The sequence below is a fragment of the Harpegnathos saltator genome, unplaced genomic scaffold (genome assembly GCF_003227715.2).
Source record: "Harpegnathos saltator strain DR-91 unplaced genomic scaffold, Hsal_v8.6 scaffold132, whole genome shotgun sequence".
In the NCBI taxonomy this organism is placed as follows: Eukaryota; Metazoa; Arthropoda; class Insecta; order Hymenoptera; family Formicidae; genus Harpegnathos; species Harpegnathos saltator.
Window position 1 is genome coordinate 665,205 of NW_020229909.1, and position 15,908 is coordinate 681,112.

At 44.3% G+C, this 15,908-nt stretch overlaps 2 protein-coding genes across 3 annotated transcripts in view; one reads left to right on the forward strand and one right to left on the reverse strand.

The window, feature by feature from the left end:
• LOC105188880 (UNC93-like protein) overlaps positions 1-15,908 on the reverse strand; it is a 138,729-nt gene that overhangs the window by 15,646 nt on the left and 107,175 nt on the right. The window lies entirely within an intron of this gene.
• Glurb (metabotropic glutamate receptor B) overlaps positions 12,601-15,908 on the forward strand; it is a 142,557-nt gene continuing 139,249 nt past the window's right edge. Inside the window, exon 1 of one of the 2 annotated variants that reach the window (XR_003114390.1) lies at positions 12,601-13,811. The gene's annotated coding sequence lies outside the window, so the exon portion shown is untranslated. The remainder of the gene's footprint in view (positions 13,812-15,908) is intronic. The other variant, XM_011150581.3, reaches the window with a different exon arrangement.

Genomic DNA, 15,908 nt, shown 5'->3' on the forward strand with positions numbered 1-15,908 from the left:
CGCTATATTTAATACTGTCAAGATATATTTGCATAACTTATTATCCGAATTGAAAGTACAATTTTTCAACGGCACGTATGTGCCGTGGAGCTCGACTTAAAAATCAATGATGCGCGATATCGCGTCTAATATATTAAACATTGATATATTCTCCTTACCGTTTTTAACACAAAACACGCACGATATTCTCGCGAATGATTGCGCGAAGTGAAACCAGATAAAGCTAATGAAAAATAATATAGGAAACAAGTGTTTTCCAAATAGGGAGGGGGGGGGGGGAGACTCACATTGTTGGAACAGAGTATTATTTTGTCCCATCGTGACCGACGCGTTCGTATTTTGCTCCTAAAAGAAATTCCATCACTCACAACGAGCGTTATCGCGACGATCGAGAGGTTCCCCGATTAATCATCGATCTTCATTCACATCTGTGAACGACGTACTCCGACAGAAGATCCCGCGATATATCTCCGAGACCTGCAATTGTCCCGCGATTGTCTCGTATTGCTGAAATCGAGCGTAACCGCGATACTCGTAATATTCGCCTGCTTTGTGCGAGAGAACAAAGATGCCTCGCGGCATCCGCGAAACAATAGACGGCGCAAGAAGCAACGAAACTGCATCTCGATTGCCGAGCGAGATGTATTCTTCGTATCGTATAGTGACGCCCGAGTATAGAGCCCATATAACCGGCGTTCCTCCGCCGTCGATATTTACCCTGCACTTTTTGTTAGCCTTATATTTGATCCTCTGTATAATTTTTGCGAGAAACGAAAAGCCCGTTACTTTTCCTTTCAATATTAAGCATACCGCGGGAATGATTAGTCTTCATATGTACGTATATAAGACGTATCGATCCTCCTCGAAGCAACGTCAACAGTGCCTATTGAATGAAATTAATAGCTTCGTAGAGCGCATTCCAATAGTACGGCGACCACATCGGCGGATGATTTATCGACGATCTTGTAGGTTCGTTTATATCAAACAGTTTTCGTAAACTCCCGACTTTCTGCGGGCAACTCGCGAAATCGATCGTTCATAATTTAAAAGGCGGAAAACAAATATAACGTAACACATCGTTAATTAATTGCACACCAGATCGATCGATTTAACTGTCGTGGGTCTGCGCGCGCGAGATTGTAGTGATCCTGATTTGAGCCTTGAGCGGTTTCACAACGGCAATCTTTTGGGCAAACAAAGTCTTTTGCGGCGCAATCGTGTAGGATCGTGAAGATCGTGTAGGAGTATTCGTCGTTATATCGGGAATAAATTGTCAAAGCACCGAATTGGAATTTCAAATGAATGGCATTATGGAAATCAAAGTACGAAGGGGAGAAACTTTGCGTCCCTTTTCTTTATTGACACCGGCGGAATACGTATGCTGAAATTACACGATGATCGCTTTCGGAAGGCGTCATTGTACATGGAAAGAGCAACATTTGTGAGGGATAGTCTCCAGAATATCGATAAACGCAGTCGCGAAGCAAAGCAGATCTAAATGTGGTGCATATCACGTTCCAGGAAACCATAAAATTTATGCCGTAAAAGTTTCTCTATGGGAAGAATAGGGAAAGTTTATATATATATATATATATATATATAAACATACACGTATATATACGTGTATTTGTCGAGCGATTTCGATTCTATTCGACGTCGTGTACCTTAAAGCAATTTACGACATAAGAAAGGACCCGCACAATAGTCGTTAACAAGAGTTGTGGGTAACGATAATCCATATAAGATAGAACTTTACAACAAAACTGACTTATCCAATTTACAATTATAAATTATTGATAAAATACCTATTATATACATCGCGAAACGCGGTTTGTCCGGGCGTGACAATTGAATTAAGCACAATTACACAGTTGAAAAAAATGAAATTACAATTTCCTCTTCTTTATATATAACAAACGAACAATTATATATTCTCCGCAACGCGATTAGTACCTTTCCTCTTCGCTGGAAGCGACGCTTTAAAATCACGTGTTTGATCGTTCGTGTATCCATAGCTCGGGAGAAAGTCGATAGAATCTTTAATAATATTCCACAAAGTGAATCAATAACGTAGAGGAGACGTCCAGAGTCTCTCATCGGAAGCTGGACAGTCTCAGCTTTCGAATGCAATTTACCGCGAGTCGCTAGGACTTTTCTATGCGGAGTTACCGGCGAGCGGCGAATCGTTTAATGGGGACCGAGGCCCGACTACAATGTTGCACGCCGCTCATCTGTGAAGCGCGCCGCCTCGAGCGAGGCGTCGGAGTCCACAGTGTGCACCTGCTGCGAGCGCGCCGCCGCTCACCACCAAAGGGCGCACGCCGCACCTCGTGCACCAGACGCCGTTGTATATCGCAACACTATTACAATACCACCATTTTCAATCTTACGCAAGACTAGGTTTGCCAAATCCAAAAGTTAAAATTACCCCGGACATTTCTTCTGTGGTAACAAACCCAAAGCGGACTAAACCGGACAGAAATAATAATAATAACGTTACATTAAATACAAGATATGACAAGAATTTATTTACAATATTAATTTCCAAACAATTTTATAAACAAGATTTGAATAAAATAATAAATTATTACTTTTTTAATATATATGGAATGACAGATCGGCAGATCATCTACTAGATGGCTTATCGTGGCGCTCGATCGATTCGAAGGCGCTTGAAACGGAGAAACGTTGCTAAAATCTGAACTCTCATTCCGTTGATTGGATCTAATTTGACATATGACGTCCGGTTTGATTTATTAACCGGACACTGGACAAGACTTCTGAAAACCTGACAGTCCGGGTCGAAACCGGACACTTGGCAATCCTACGCAAGACTGAGAATGACGGAAAGCTATAATGAATTGTACCGATTTGCTTTTTACGCTTGAGAGGACATGTTCACACATTCTCTCGCTAAATAAATGATATTTTAATGATAATAGCAAATGGATGTCGAGACATACATGACGCTTGGTGTACGGCGCTCCGGGAAATTTCAAACGACCGTATCTCGGCGAAAAATCGACGTACGAACGTGAAATAAACGCCATTCTTCTCGGGATTTCGCCCGTCGTTATGCTCGTCGTATGTACCTCCTGCCGTGATTTCACGTGTAACACTGCGACGCGTGATTTGCGCAATGTATCACTCTGTCGAGATATCAGGATGTTTCTTAGATATGAAAATCAAGTATCGCTAGATTGTTCTTATCGTGTAAAGCGTAAGAAGTCTCGCGCGTATTCTTTATTCGAAGAATTCTTGCACAATGACGGCGTAAGCCGTCATTTTTCTCAATGATGTGCGAATGATTTCGGAGTCTAGATTAAAATTATGGAGCTAACGCTCAGCATTGTGAGAGAAATTTATTCTTACCTTAATATACGTGTGCGGATATATATATATATATATATATATATATATATATAGCCGGTTAAAAATCGGTCGTCAGTGCTGAACCCGAGTTATCGTGAGACTATAATCTAATACCGAGCCAATACTAGCTAGCTTCGAGCCGATATCGAGAATCTGGCATTTATTAGTAATGACTCGACCCGCAGGATTGATTGCAAAAAATTCCGCATGGGAAAAGAAACTTTCTTCTAATACTAGCTTCGTGGAAATATATTTCGCTTTCGTTACGTAAAAAGTGAAGCTTCGCTAAACATCGGAGTGGCGGTCGCTTCTGATCGCAATCGAGAACTGAATAGTCTTTCTCCGTGTGCGTCTTAAAATATGTAGAATATCTCCTTAGTTGCATCGTAATATCTTATTATTGCGAAGGTAGAAGATTTGTACGAATCAGTATGCGCGATGCGCTTGTAATTGTCTCGATTGACGTTTCCCTTATTAAGCATTTCTCATTCGCATTGAAATATGAGCCGCGCGTATATCAATTTCCGAGAAAATACAATATCGCGAACACACATACATACACAAAACAGTCTTCTTTTGTTGACGTAGCAATACGTCACGGCTGTATTATTTCTACTATATCTTCAAAGAAGCACATCTAAGTACTTGATACCGCGCGCGACCGAGAAGAAAATTGTTCGCAGATAAATCTCCAAATGTCGATGAAAGTATACACATAGCAGTTTTAATCAAGCATATCAGTTATGTGAATTCATTCCTTTCGAGTAACTTTAAAATACCGACGATCAGCTGTTTCGACTTTTAACGAGATATTATTCTCGTCAGTCGTCATATGTCGTAAAATACTCCACAATAGTATATTCTAAAACTCAGAAGCAAACGTGTGACGCAATACTTTTCACATTATAAGCGATTAAAATTGATTTATTCTACATGAAAAATGTTTCGTTCTTCGCTTCTTTGCGTATAAATATCGCTTAAAGAAAGCTATCTGATGTAATATCAGTAATTTGTGACTACCACAGAGTTTACTTTCCTCTGAAATCGTGAAAATATATGAACATGAATTTATGCTAATCCGTGAGAGTTTGATCGGCTTTGTTAGAATATTAATGCAAGTGTGCGCGATGTCGATGAATCATTGGACATGAGCACGCGCATGTTATGGAAATTCTTAATGGCGCGATGAATGTTTTACATCACAATACGGAAGTGAAGGATGAGTGAGACATCGGGTGCAGTACTGAATGTGCTTCACCGCCTTGTCACGGTTATTCGTGAGATACGACGTATCCGGGAAATCATTTCGTTTTACGAGAGAGATTTGCCTCGCTCCCTTTCGTTATAAAAACGCATCCTCATTCGATCGAAACGGAGACGAGACAAAAATACGATGTATCACGCGGGTGAACGGTCGAGACACAAATAAACAGTTATCTTCGTAGTGAACCTCTTCGTGACAAAGTAAAAAGAAAGAAAATAAAAACAGGAAGACTATTCGTACGTTATTCTTTCGACCGTATTTACGTTGTTTCTCGTTGTTTCTCGTCTGTTCTATAATATCTTAGAGAGCCCGGGATTCACTGTTCCCAGCAATTCACGCGTTAAATTCGGTCGCGGACGATGGCCCAACCGAGATAACTCATACGCGCAAGTCCAAACAATTGTCGCGCGCGAGATTGTCATCGGCGCTGTAACATCTAATGATCGCGTGCACGCAGCAAAATCAAGTCATAAATCTCGCGCTAAAACCGCCCATATATACCGACGACAAACTAACGAGGCCTCTCCCGTTCGTTGTGAAATTTAAACAACCGCCGCCGGTCGCCGCGCCCGCCGTCGCCATTGCTGCTTGCTCGCGTTCAGCGTAGTCGATAATTAGTGCTTGTATTTCGACCTCTATTTCGTCCTAGCCCGGTATAATAGCGCGCTCGGGAAATGCACGGAAAAAAGGTCAGGTCGTGGAATTAGTCGAGAACAAGCTGCCAGAAGTTCCCTTGTTCGTCGCGTGACTCAAATCAGGAAAGCGGAGCGCGCGCCTCATTCATCCTTCGCGCATTATACTCTAAATGTGAACGGGGGTTAATGACCTTCATGCGCATTGTCATAAATTTCATTAAAACTTTCCACCAATAAGCGTGTCGATTTATAAAAGCGAAGCAAATTGGCAAGCGGCAATAAAATTGTCGGTGAAATCCCACAGTTTCCCCCAGCTGTCACGAAAGATGGAAAGGATCGAAAACAAGGAGAAAACGAGATGAGCGGATGAACGAGTGAGGAAGGGACGGGGGGGAGAGAGAAACGAAGGTGTATCACCGGCAGGCGAGAGGGAGACAAGCGCGCGTTGCATGACACATTTAAACCCCGCCAAATTGTTTTAATCCACTTACGGGAAGAGATAAAACCGCATTTGAGCCCGCGACGTCATTATTCCTTACGTACGACTCGTTATTTGATTTTACCTCGGCTCCGATTTTCCCCGTCGTATCAGTGCTTTAAAGCGCGTCCCGGGCTTTCCCACGGGGAATTTCGCCACCGGCCAGCCGCGGTACAACACTCGAATTGTACCAGCCGGATTTTCGCCGAGACGCCAAGTTCGTCATTGCTGTGTAACTTTACATCGCAAAGCCGCAAGCTCGCGCCGCAAGCGTCTCGTCTACCTAGTCGCGCGCGCCGCGCTTGCCATCGTAAACTTTATATCCCACCTCCGCTCCCTCTCCGCCGCTTTTTTTCTTTGTTTAAGAGGCGCAACGAACGAGATGCAGCACGCCAGGTGAAATGCGCCACGTTACAATGGATTGCGCGCGCGCGCGCACGCACGCCCGAATAAACTGTCGCTTTACCTCTCGCGACACGAAATATTAACGGCGCTCGTAACTTTGAAGCGTAACCAACGCGACTCTCTACTCGGTTACGGTTTCCCATTGACTTTCGCTTCGTGTATCTTGAGAGAGAGAGAGAGAGAGAGAGAGAGAGATGACGAGATATCGGATGCCGCGCCAACCATTCGTGGTGCGTCCCGTACAGAAGTACGAAGTGCAGACGTAATTATTTTTGTGTTGGCACGCGAGAAGGCAGCCCGCGAGGATGGCTCGAGATGAAATTATACAAACGAGAGCTTTCCCTTCTTTCTGTCTTTGTCTCTCTCTCTCTCTCCGCCTCTCTCTCTCTCTCTCTCTCTCTCTCTCTCTCTCTCTCTCTCTCTCTCCCTCCCTCTCTATTCTCTTTGTTGTACGCTCGCCTCGTAATTAAGGTGAAAATGTACGAGTGTGCTGCCGCCGCAGTCCGTCGTCGACACCACCGCCGACGCCACCACCGCAGCTTAAACTTTGACATACGCTGCAAAAATTAAAAAACGGCCCAGTCGCGGCGAAGGTGGAAAAACGGCGAGAGTTTTCGTTGAAACTTATTCAACCTACGTAGCGCTAATGTTTATTTAATGACCCAGGCTATTAAAGTACTATTAAAGTAGTTACCCACGTTCGTCCGACTGCATCGAATAATTTAATCATTAAACCAACGACGTAGGAGCGGTGCGGGAGGGAGGGAGGGAGGGAGGGAGGAGGGCGTGGAAGGGGTAGGGGCGGAGAGGGTGAGGAGAAGAGATAGATAGGTGGAGAATTTAATCACTTAACGAAAAAATCGGAATTGAATAAATTTAATCGGGGGGAAAAAGGAGGAGAAGCGGGGCAACACTAAAGTCGTAATCCGTGATTGATCAACCTCGGCGAGAATCGGGACTTGCGACAAATTCTATCTCGCAGGAGCGAACGAGCGGGCGGGCGGGCGGCGGGCGAACAACGGGAATCGGAGAAACGCGAGAATATCAACGATCGCGACAACTCCCTTCCTGCGCTTCCGTCGGAACCCCCATTATCTATGCGGCCGAGAGCGACGGAGGCGCGACAATGACGCGACGAAGACGAAAGGTGTCTTTCTCCCTGTAATATGAGAAATAACGGCGCACCCCCGGAGAAACTTGTTCCATTTATCTCGAGTCCTCGTGAGAAATGCTCGTGACTCCGCGCGAGCACCGGATAAACCTTACCTACGATGAATCATCGTAGCGTCGTAGACCGCGCACGCGCGTATTTCGCCTTCGCGCCCGTCAAACGTATAACACTATTCCCGGGAGAAAATAGTCCAATTCGAAAATTCATCCGGACACCTGGCGTTATCAACCACCGCCTACGAAGCTCCGTGAGTCGTACTCCGTAGATTTGTTCCTTCGACGAAGATTCATGCGAGTGTGGTGCTGATATTGCTTTCTTTCTTGGCACATTGCATATATAAAACGCACCCAGCCACCCGGCGCCACGACAATGAAAGTAAAATATTTTGTTTCAGTGAGTCAAAATGAGACAGACTCTTGAAATATTAGAGCGGAATCCTTATGGAATCATGGGATGGAATCATTTTTGATGCGGCACCTGTGCGCTAAGGATTGCCTTTCTGTTTCCCTTCCTCGCTCGTTCGCTCACTCACCGTTCGTTCTCTTATTTCACGGCACGAACACTCCGAGCGGACGAGAGAAGCTACGAAATTCGGAGAAAAAATAATGTCAAATCCGTCCTTCCGAGAAGGCGACCTCGTCGTTCTCATGAGTATCTCACGTCCGCTCATGTGCGCGCGAATCATGACGACAGATCTCTCGGCCCCGGGCGATGAGAGAGCTAATTAGGTTTCGTGGTCATCTTCGAGGTAATCTTCCTCGCGAGCTAGGCAACCTTACTGAATGATTCCAAGTCGCGTCAGTCGGCGCTTGAAAATCGATTTTCCTCACCGGTCGCACCGTTTTGCCCTCTCTCTTTTTCTCTCCTTCTCTCTCTCTCTCTCTCTCTCTATCTCTCTCTCTCTCTCTATCTCTCTCTCTCTCTCTCTCCTCTCTCTATCTCTCTCCACTCTCGGTCGCACATATTAATGAGATTCCGTCGCAGTAGTTTCAGTCGAAATTCGAAAAGATTGTCATTGTGTGTCGTAAAAAATTCAATGCAAAGCAAGATCTATACAAGGCGAGAATATCGTATTCCACATATTAATTTTTCATTCTCGGCGAACAACTTTCGTACTTTCGTAGTAGTTTCTTGCGCTCTCTTTCTCTTGACTGGAAGGAACGCATGAGCGCGAAGCTAATTTGAAGACGGTTTCGTTTGCGGAGAAATACGAAGCAGGATAGAAGACGTCGTAATGTTTCGCTGTAACCAAATAATAGTCCCGCTGAGATAGCAAACGAGTTCGCGAAGTTTGCGAGGTTCTTCTTTATCGTCGAAATTGATGAAGCAAAAGTTGCCCCGCCACGATGACCTTTAATGTGTGGCGGCAAGGGCTTCGGTAAACTTCCGTTCGCAACTTTTTGCAGTAATTAATTCTCATGATTAGAGGCACTCTCAGGACTCTCATACTCCCGTCGCGAGTAAATGCGTAAATCGCGCAAATCTACTTTGCGGAAGCGGGAACTGGGCAGCGGAGGAGCGGAGAGAATTGGGTGGGACTGGAGGTGAGGGAGATGAAATTGTTCCTTTCCGTGCGTGTAAACGCCGGGATTAATAATGATAACGCTCTCGTCGCGCGCTTTCGCGTGCGATGCTTCCGAGAATTTTGTGCGGGAGCATCCTTCGAGAATATTACGAGAAACTTTATGAGGAACAAATTTCTTATTTCCTCGACAATTCTCTAATTTCCTGTATGGTTAGCGCTCCTTATTGTGGTCCATTGTGAGCACGAGGACATAAAGCAGCGACATAAGATTGCTCGACGTTCCATCTGTAGATAAGAAGTTAATTTGACGGGACGATTCAATGAAAATTTTGCACAAAAGGGAGAGAGCCAGGTCGAAGGAAGATAGAAACAAAGAGAGACGGAGAGAGAAAGAGAGAGGGAAGGGGGGGAGAAAGGACAGAGACAGAATTTGCGATGGGGGGAGCGCATTTTCAATATACGAGCGGAGAGATGTAAAAGCTAAATCTATTATTTCGCAAAACTCGACGTAAAACTTGAAACTGAACACGTCGCGTCCAGGTACGTGCGTCCCCGCACTACGCTCTCCCTCATCATACGCAGGAAAAGTCATTTTTTCTTTTAGTGGGTGATCAACACAGAGAAGAGCTCGATGTAGATAGAGAATCCACAACCGAGGAAACAGTCTCCGGTAATACGCAGAGCTGCACGAGCAAAGGTCAGTCGGGCGGTTGACTGGCAATTTAATATACGCTCCATATTGTTCGTCCCCTTCTTCGCGACACAATTGTATAATTTTGTAATTGTCCCTCGTCCGTCACGATATTCCCGAGACCGCGATAACTCGCCCGATGCGCTGAGGTCCCTTTTTTCACAGACCGTAATTTCTCCGTATAAAAAAAAGGCAAAAGGAAGAAAAGAGAGAAATAAAGAGGAAGATCGCAGGACGCGACGTGAAAACAACGACGGAATGCGCAGCAATGATAAATCGCCCGTTATTCTTGCGTCTAGTGTGCGAAGGCTATTCATCGTAATATAATTCTAAAACTTGTTGCAACTGACGGAACAACGCTGTTGAACGAAATTCGCCGCACCCATGCCTGCGCGCCCGTGTACACATACGCGTTACACTGCCATAAAGAGAAATAAAAATTCGCCGCCTCGCGCCATAAATCTTTGCCGGTAATCATTTCTTATAACGTCTGGAGGGATCCACATGCAGCGTGCTATTTTGTGGCGATAGAAGTTCCGCGCATGTGTACGCAATCATGCACGTGATACGCGCTTCTGCTGCAACGAATCGGGGGCGTCAGGACTAGAGTTTCCAATCCCGGGATCCTGGATCCCGGGATCCCGGGATCCCGGCCAAATTTTTCTTCCCGAAAATACGGGATTCAACGTCACAAATCCCGGGATTTCGGGATTTCAAAATTTAATGCTTAGTGTCTATATAATACTTACGTTTTACAAAAATTTTACTTTAACAATTATTACTTATTACTGATGACTTTAGAGCATTTGCTAGAGAAGTGTGTATTTGTATTTTAAATTCAATTCCATGTATTATTTTTATTTGTTTTAAATATTAAGGGAGTTCTCTATTTCAAATTTCGCGGATAAACTGGCGCAACACAGACTTGAATCCGGGATCCTCGATCAGATATTTTTTAACGAAATTTATGTTTTATTATTTTTAAAGTCGCTTTTTCAATGTGAAAAAGAAGAAACAACTATTTTTATTTTTATTACAAAAACTTTAATTTTTAATTGTAACGGTTTTTGTGCAATCATTAATGTAAGTTGCTTTCATTTTTACTGAAATCTTATTTTTTGTTTGTCATAATGTTCATAAAAGTCTATGAACGTTCTATAAATAAAATAATTCTATTATTTGTAAATATTCCTTGTTTCTTTCTTTACATATATATAATCCCGGGACTAGTCTCGGGATCCCGGGATGAAATCCAAAAAATCCCGAAATCCCGGGATTCTAAATCGTATCCGAGATTGGAAATTCTAGTCAGGATCGAAAGGATCGAAGGACGGAGCGCGAAAGTCGGTCGATTTAACGTGGAGCATTTTCGGATTTTTTACCCTTTGCCTTTATGCCTTGCAACTATCAAAGCGATTGAAATTACTTGCTTCTTGCATCTTCTCGTAAAGATTTCCCCAATGTACGCAACGTGATGCAATTGTCTAATGGGCGTTGAATAAAACAGAAAAGAATAAATGAACATTTTTATGCAACATATTTTTCCAAAAACTTGTCACTTTGACCGAGCAAAATCGATCATGTTGATTGTCGACAGTTTGAAGTGTCGAAGTCTTGTTGAAGTGAAGTGTCCGTTCGTGATCGAATAAAAGTCATGTTATGTTTTAGAAATTAGAAAAATCAAATTTTTTTATATACTTCAGAGTTTTTAATTGCACACGACTCGGAGCTTCAACATTTGATTGACAACGAGCAAGTTCCTTTCAATTTTGACTACTTGGTATTACTTGGCAAAAAAAATGCGCAATCGTTTGTAACAAGCAGCGTCTGATTGTTTCGACAGATTGTCACAAGTAATCATAATTTTGTTATTAACTATTGAATGCGCGACAATTACCGGAGATAATATTTCATCGAGCATCTTGGAATGCGGGTTGATCAATAGCGCCTTCTCTTCTTAGAATACCAATTATTGTACACAGCGGGGCGTCGTTAGAGACAGCTCTCTCACCTCAGACGATTTATTAAAGCCGCTATAGGATTCGATAACGTCTAGACCAAATGCCTCGTAATAAAATATTCAATCGCGCTTTTTCAGACATGCCAATACCACCTTCGTCTTCAACGTGGAATCAGAACTATTTATATCAAGAAGTTCTGACGATAAAAAATTCACGCTGCGCGTTTCAGGCTGCTCGAGTTTGGACGTTTTGACGAACGTATCGTCGTCACGGCAATTTCCACAAATCGCTCTGCTCACTTGGGAGTAGAATTTTCTAGACGGCAATATAATTTCACTTATAACATTTTTTTATACGATATTATAAGTGAACCACTAATGCATTACATTGAAAAAGAAAAAAGAAACAAGAAAAAAAAACAGTACGAACGGAATGCAATGCACACACGCAGGTGTCCGTTCCAGTGCATTGCCAAAAATATCTTATCGCTGCCTTTCACACATTTCGAGACATGTCAAAGATATCAATTTTTACGACAGCGCATTACCACCATCGAAATGCACTCGAAAGGCGGCGCATAAATTATTCCAAGAACGTTCTCGAGCTCGTTCCGACCGCGGCAGCGCAACTTAGCTTTTAGCTTTTAGAATTTTCATCTTTCGCCGAGCCGGTGATCTTTTCGTTCTTTGTACGAGCACGCATTATGCTATTACGACTGGCTAGACGTTGTCTTAAAAAATGCAACAGATCTCGCGATGCACAATGTAGAAAAAGAGAAGAGAGCAACCGTCGTCGCGTCTGTGCATCTAACTGACGATTAAAATTTAATGAGCCGACGTGCGAAATGTGACATTCGCTCAAATGATTCCGCACTTACCGAGGATCCACTTCAGTTACGTATACGCGCACAAACGTGCGCAGAATCGTGTCACGATACAACATCGACATATAATATCGATTGAGAAAAACAGACCTGAGAAGAAAAGCGCGGCTCTCGGCTCACAATATACTCTATCACCAGGTCTAATTGCGATGATACAGACAGGCATGAAAAATCAAATCTCTCTCTCTCTCTCTCTCTCTCTCTCTCTCTCCCCCTCTCTTTCCCGTAGGCGCGCGCGTCCTATGTAGAGTCGACATAAAGAATCAAAGTCGCCACGAGCAATTAAACGAGCGTGCGGGACCAACGGAAGCGAACTTTGCCCGACAATCACCCGTCGGTTGTCGCGCTCTTTCCTTCAACAAATCATGATATTATCGGCCGAAATCCCCATCATCCCGAGTGCACGATAAGAGAACGCGCGCCGCGTGGGATGCTGGGAAGAGGGGTTGGTTCGGTTCAAGCCGGCGCCCTCGCGCCACAAGTTCCTTCAGTATACGCGCGTAGCTACATTCGGTTGGACCCTATCTCGTATCGTGTCCGAGAATCGCGTCGCCTTTCGATGAAAACTACCACGAGGAGGTCGTATTTTGTCGAAAGCGGCTTGTATTACGCGACGATGTACCATCGCGGGCCCGATAAGAAATAAGAGAACTTCGGGAATTCGGGCCGGCGTCGATTTGAAAAAATTCACCAGTCTCCAAAGTGCTTCTTAATTTCGAACGGCCGTCCCCATAACTTCGAACCCGTCGCCCTGTGTAGGGATTTGCATACCGCTCGATCGCTCGTCGGGGACATCAAAGCGACGGAATATCGACGTGACCTGCTGCGCGTTCTCGTCGTGACGGTTTCTCGATTCTTCGGGAACTTTTCGTAACGACGCCGTTTCCGTCCAATATCACGCGGATCGCTCAAAGTGCTCTTCGAATCACGATGAACAGAAGGGTGCCGCTGGTGCGGAAATGAGCCGTTTACGGCTCGTGTTCGTCTTTTTCCCGTCGCGAGGGCTGTGCTCGCTAACGAGAAACTTTCGCGTCGGGTAGATCGTAAACAATCGCGCCGCGAACAATCTGTACGCGCGACAATGTAATTCCGTGATTTTCAGGATATCTCACCTCGGCGGCACAATTGTAATTTTCGCATCATGTCCGCCAGGGAGATTCAATTAATTCCAATTTGCACGTACCAGCAGTACCGAGGCAATATATCCCGAGTCCCCCGTGGCTTCTTCCGGTACGTTTGATAATGCCCGTCTCGAGAATTCTTCCGTTGAAAATATCGCTCGAGATTTTTCTCTCGAGACAAAAAGCGCCGACCGCCCGCACGCGTAACCCCCACGAAGCATCCATTCATATCGCGAAGACGCCGTAGTGCTTCGACGACAAGAAGGAAGGACGGCGATATTAAAAGAACGAAGTTTCACTAAAGGGTAAGCAGAGAGCCTTGATCACGTAGAAACATAAAACTACCGCTTTAACGCTCAGAAATTGTCTTCCTCGTTCAGTTCGCTGTCCAAGACCGTGGCGATAAATTCGCGTTAACGTGAAATCATACCGACGTGTATTAGCCGGAGAGAGCTATATCAACGGCAGCTTGACCGAGTGCTTGATATTAGTTCAGATCGAGATAACTTTGTAACAGCGTTTTACACTTCACGCCCGCTTCCCCGTTCATCCACATCTCTCCCCGCGGTGACGATTGAACAAAAAATTCCGACGCCGAATCACCCTCATTTATCGCCTATGTGCTATTCGACATCGACTCGTGTATACGGTGACATTCATTTCGAATAATCCACTTTTGCCGACGTCGATGAAACTGCACGCGTTTTCAGAAGAAGAAAAAGACAAATGAGATACGTTTCACTTTACATTAATAGCTCTCTTTGTACGGGCGAAAAATTTGTATAATGAATTAAAACGATGATATTGCAAATTCCGTTAGATAAGATATTCCCGTTCTTGCCGTTAATTAATCACGAAGAGAAATTAAACAGAGAAAGGATTACCGTCTTTTCCTCACAAAGACTTTTTTTTATCTCGCTTCAACTCGCCGCTTCGTTCATTCGCCGGGAGAATGGTTCGCTCATGTGTTGTGTCAAAAGCAAAATTTTCGTGTCGCTTCCGCCCCGTTATCCTAAGTATTGTTGCAAAGATCTAGCCATCAACCTTTACTTAGGACCCGAAGAAAGAGCCAATGGCCAAACGACGAACCCTCGGACCCGACGGGAATGTCGTAATCTTCGCGACGCGCATAGGATCGTTGCGCGTCCCTTTACGACGCAGTAATTCTTTAACGAGGCCGTGCACACCGTGAGTCTATGCTCGGTTATCGGTGTAACTACTACAGCGGCATAGCTTTCTTACCTTTGACGGAATAACATTGGCTGTGCCATCTAAGACTCTCTCTCTCTCTCTCTCTCTCTCTCTCTCCCCTGCGAGCGTATCCCCTTCGGTTTTACCCCTAAACTCAGCGGAGCGTATAGATGAGTTCCGCGGGAGTGATTATCAAGCACCAGGGCGTTTGCGCTCAGGCACGTCGGTGTTTTTTGTTTTATTCGCGATTGTTGCTGATTGCCTTCCCGCTTTCGCTCGTAAACGTCAACTTTGAGAATATGAAAATGACAAATGGCGCGCGAATCGAACAAATTCGAACCTGAGATGTATGTGTGTATGTTTTTTTCTCTTAGGAGCAGGAAGTGGCAACAGAAACACTCTTAAATGACGAAAATGCTCGTAACGTTTGAAAAAAATCGATACGTTGCTCATCGGTTCTCAATTTTATTGTGACAGTCAGTCATCAGTATCTTCAATAATTTTCAAATAAATGATAGCCGAGACAGGCATACGGATATAAAAATCATCGAGTTCAAAGTGAACAGGTGAACATTAGGCGCGGTGACGGTAAAGTAAATTTTCCAAAACGTTAATCGTGGCGGCTACTCGTATCTAAGATGTCGGCGAATACATTTGGACGTTGTGCACCAGTGGGAAAAGATACTTTAGTAGCATGCATTTGCGCAAGGAACGTTATGTCCCAGCAGTGATTTATCGTAACGTTTCGCAGATAACGTACTCTTTTTCTCTTTCGTATCTCTTTCCCCGTCTCTTTCTCCCTCCCTCTCCCCTTCTCTCTCTCTCTCTCTCTCTCTCTCTCTCTCTATCTCTCTCTCTCTCTCTCTCTCTCTTCCTTCCTTTCCGTCCAAAGAGAGGTTGGCTTTAAAGACTGATCCGCTTAAGACCGTTATCGTGTAGTGGCGAAAGCGATATGATAATATTACGATTTGCATTTCATTAGTTAATTTCAGGTGCGCCTTTAGACTCGTGTCAATTTAGAGGCAAGGAAGAGGGGAAGTTGCCATAGAGAGAAGGAGACGGAGAAAGAGAGAGCAAATACTAAGAGATCTCCCCCCGTGCCCCTCTCGCCGGTAATATTATTTCGCGTTTATTACTCCCAACTAAATCTGTCCTCGATTTCTCACTTTATAAAGGGTTAAACAGAGACGCGGGCGCGCCTCTCGTCTGTT